At 32.7% G+C, this 4,539-nt stretch overlaps 1 pseudogene; it reads left to right on the top strand.

Annotated features, from left to right (window-relative positions):
- LOC18594420 lies at nt 606-3,751 on the top strand (annotated as a pseudogene).

A 4,539-nucleotide genomic window follows, 5' to 3' on the forward strand; every position in this document is an offset into this window, starting at 1 on the left:
TATTATTAAATAATTATTTTTATTTAATTTTAAAATATTTAGAATACTAATAATAATATATTAATTTAAAATTATATTTTTATACTTAAACAATACATGATTTTTAACATGAACAATCCGAATCAAGACTTTGATTTTAAAAGTGTCAATTGAACCTGACCCGAACTATAAACAGGTCTAATCTCACAGTTTTTATACTCTTGTAATCATTTGCCACATCAAATGGTAAGTAGTTACATACCTATAAATAAATTTGGCTGAGGCATCGATGACTCCGAAAACTAATCTATTGGTTTCTAGTCTAAGCTAAGTACTAGTCCATTAGCTAAGGATAGAAGGTCAGTGATGAATTCTTCTTTCAAAAAATGGTAGGTGGCGTCGATGCATGATTTTCCCGTGGAAGGAAGACGTTAAAATCTTCAGGCCAAAGGACAATGACCTTCAACTGATGCATGACTGGTTGGGGCTAAACTTTTTTACCTAATAAAATGACGCCAAATGGTTCTGGGTTTGACAAGATGGTTGTTCGAGAACCTTCTAGTTTGAATTATTAGGTGTAGGCCAGGTCTCAGTTTTCATAATCAGATAGGTACATAGGATTAGTTGCTATCCAAGCCTTCGCTCTAAAATATTCAACAGCTTGAAACAAGAGAAGTGCTTATCCTTTTGTTCTGGCAGAAAATTGACATGGATCCCAAAGCTGTCAAGTATGGAAGTTCCTTGCTTGTGCCTTCTGTTCAAGAGTTGGCCAAGAAAATCAATCGCCACCATTCCACCGAGGTACTTACGTCCTTACCTGGAGAAACCAATTGTTTCCGATGCCGGTTCGATGTCTGAGATCCGGGTTATCGACATGGAAGGCTTGGTTTCTAAACAGTCAATGGATTCTGAGTTAGCCAAGCTTGACTTTGCTTGCAAAGAATGGGGTTTTTTTCAGGTGCAACTAGCTCTATATAGATACCATCTCAATCCTTACTCTACACTTGTTCCTGGTGAATATGTATGCATTCATGGCAAATACATACAGTAATTTAGGTAGCTTTTTGTCACCAAAGAAAACATGATATACGAGTATTTTTAGAACACCATGCCATCGTTGAACTTTGATTATTTGCATCATCTTTTCCCTTATGGAGGTTCTCTTTCTTTGTCAATTTAGTTTTCTTGCGGAGGGAGGAGAAGGTCGGTTTTCCTTTTGTAGTGTAATTGATCATGAGGTAAGGTGGAGGCTGAAGAGAGGGAACATAGAGTTTTTATGGTTCTGGTTTATCATATTCAATTTTAATTATTTTTTAAATTTTGTTTATACTATATATATAAATCTAAAATTTAATATAAAAATTATTATTTATAATTGGGTTTGTATGGTTAGTGGGTATCCTAAAATCACTTCCCAAACTCAACTTGACCCGTCACTTTCTGAACCCTACTTGATACATAACTGATAGTAACTATATTATTAAAACCCAATTATTAAGTATCATTATTTTATTTAATCTTAATGTAGGGTATTGATTATAAGATATTTATTGACATCTAGATGGGGCCTTAAAAATTTATGTTCAAGCCTTCTCACATGGACATAGATGGGTAGCTGGACTATTTCTATTGTCAAGCTACTACATGAAAAATTGTAAAAAGGGAGAGGTTGATTTCTAAAAAGAGACATTTTAATCAATGTCAACCTTCTCCCTTTTTACTATTCCACTTATTTGTGTGGTCTGAATTTTATCAATGTTTTTTTCGTTTTTGTTTTCTTAATTATTTGGTTTAGGGTAATTAATGTTTAAAAGCATGGTATGAAATCAAGTTGACACACATATTAGGAAATTACTTTTAAAATTTATAAAATTACAAAGTAATGTCATCGTGTTTATTTTCAACTCACCAAATTTCATAGGATGGTGCATCCTATTATAAGTTATAATCAATAGAAGGGTAAAATACCCCTGCTTTTAATTTTTAGATATAATTTCACATGAATCCATTAGTCTTAGAAATGGACAGTCTGTCCTAAAATTGTAAACACTGTTAATAGAAAATATAAAAAAATTAAAATATATTTTTTTATTAATTTTAAAAATTATTATTATATTTTTTTTTGAAAAAATTATATAATAGTAATTTTTAAAATTAATAAAATGTAAAATTATCTTTTCAATATTGTCACGTCATCAAACTAATGGAAACACTAACAGTTAACTAACGGCTGAATCTATTTATTTATTTTGAAAATTAATAAATTCGTCTGAAATTTAAATTAAAACTTAGACGGTGTGGATAATTTACCCTAAATAGAATGTCGGTTCTTGTTTCGATATGCACTTCTTTGGTAGCTATTTGCCATATGTGAATGCATCAATTTATTGTCTTTAAAGACCATAATGAAACTGTTCTAAATCCTCAAGGTGTTGACAACCCATTAAAGTTAAATGTTGATTCAATATGAAGTGTAATTTCATACTTTGTGGGTTAATTAATTCTGTTTTAGTTTATCTTACCCAAAAGAAAAATGTCAGAGTGTCATTCCAATGGACATTGCTTACTCGATCCACTCTAGTTGTGGCTGTTGAACCTTGGGGATTGAATCTGAGCAGGAAATGATTAATCTGTCAACATCTGCAGCTAATAAATCACGGAATGAGTTTATTTCTAGTGGAGAAAGTGAAGACAGAGATTCAAGACTTCTTCAACCTCCCAATGGAAGAGAAGAAAAAGTACTGGCAGTATCCAGGAGAAGTAGAAGGATTTGGGCAAGCCTTTGTTGTATCAGATGAGCAAAAGCTTGATTGGGGTGACATGTTCTTCTTGACCACCCTCCCTGTCTATTCCAGGAAGCCCCACTTATTTCCCAAGCTCCCTCTTCCTTTCAGGTCCTTTTTCTCTCACTCAATGTGCCTAAGCATTTGCAATTTCGATTATTTCTAACTCAAACTTAGTTTCTTATGTTTAGAGATACATTGAATCAATACTCCTTGGCGTTGGAAAAACTAGCCATGGCTGTCCTAGTACAAATAGCAGAAGCTATTAATATGAACGTTGAGGAAATTAGAGAGTTCTTTGAAGGTGGATTGCAATCAATGAGAATGAACTATTATCCTCCATGTGGTGAACCAGAGCAGGTAATTGGCCTTACTCCTCATTCTGATGCCACGGGTCTCACCATCCTGCTTCAGGTCAATGAAGTAGAAGGTCTCCAGGTAAAGAAAGATGGGAAGTGGGTTCCTGTCAAGCCCCTCCCCAATGCTTTCATTGTTAACATCGGAGACGTTTTAGAGGTAAAATACTTCAGACTTTTTCATATCAGAGACCTGTATTAAAATAGTTCGTGATTAAAGCTTTGCTGAATTGTTATACATAAGATAGATTATTACCAATGGAGTCTACCGTAGCATTGAGCATCGAGCAACAGTGAATTCTGAAAAAGAAAGACTCGATTGCCACATTCTGCAGCCCCAACTATAATGGAGAAGTAGGGCCTGCACCAAGCTTGATCTCTGAAGGAAAACAGGCATTGTTTAGGAGAGTTCGAGTCGAAGAATATTTCAAAACCCTATTTGCTCGTCAGCTTCAAGAAAAATCTTATCTTGATTCGATGAGAATATAGCATTTTGGATGTCAAAATGCTGTCCCTTTGGATTATATATAGTACTCTGATAAAACATATGCATTGGCCTTGCACAACTAGAATAAGTTCCTTCTTCCATTGCTGATGGGCGTATAAATGCAATTGGGGCAATTCATGTACAAGATTTTGTCGTTTTATATAATAATAAATTTATATTTGATATACTAACAATCTATAATTTTTATACACTATCACATTACTAATAATTCGACTTTGTTTAAATTTAAAATTATCTTTAACATTTTAAAAACGAGCAATTCTAAGAATTTAAAATTAGAGGAAGCAGAATCATTGTCTTTCTTATAAATTTTTTCTTAACATTGATGCTGTCACTAAACCCAAGCAAGAAGAGAATCTCACTTGGTTCTTCTTTATAATAGGCTAAGGTTAAAATTTACCACTTTATTTTTTGATTTGGTTAAAAAATAATCAAATATTAATGGTAACAGAATATTTTATGTGAAGAAATGAAGAAATGTTCTAGTATAATTCGATCAATTTTGAACCAAATCAAGAACTATGATGATAAAGCTACACGTATTTAAAAATGAATTATAAATTTGATCCAATCATCCAAATAAAGTGGTAAATTTGTTCCAATGCAGGGCACATAAATTAATATATAAAGTTTAATTAGGTGATTTAATTGCTTTAAATTCATGTATGAAAATTTGGAAATTTAACCAAAGAATCTTTAGTATTTGTTTAATCCTACTTGGAAAATAAATACAGAATTTTAACGACAATTGAGCACACGAAACATAGTGACTTGCTTGGACCAATGTATGGGTACCCTGGAAATAAAGTAAGTTGAAAAATGGATTTTTCTTATATATGCAAGTCAAGCCAAGAGCAATAAACTTTTCCAGTACTCGGTGGGGCTTCCCCTTTCATCATCAACAGACAAACAT

Source organism: Theobroma cacao, chromosome 7 (genome assembly GCF_000208745.1).
Source record: "Theobroma cacao cultivar B97-61/B2 chromosome 7, Criollo_cocoa_genome_V2, whole genome shotgun sequence".
NCBI lineage: Eukaryota > Viridiplantae > Streptophyta > Magnoliopsida > Malvales > Malvaceae > Theobroma > Theobroma cacao.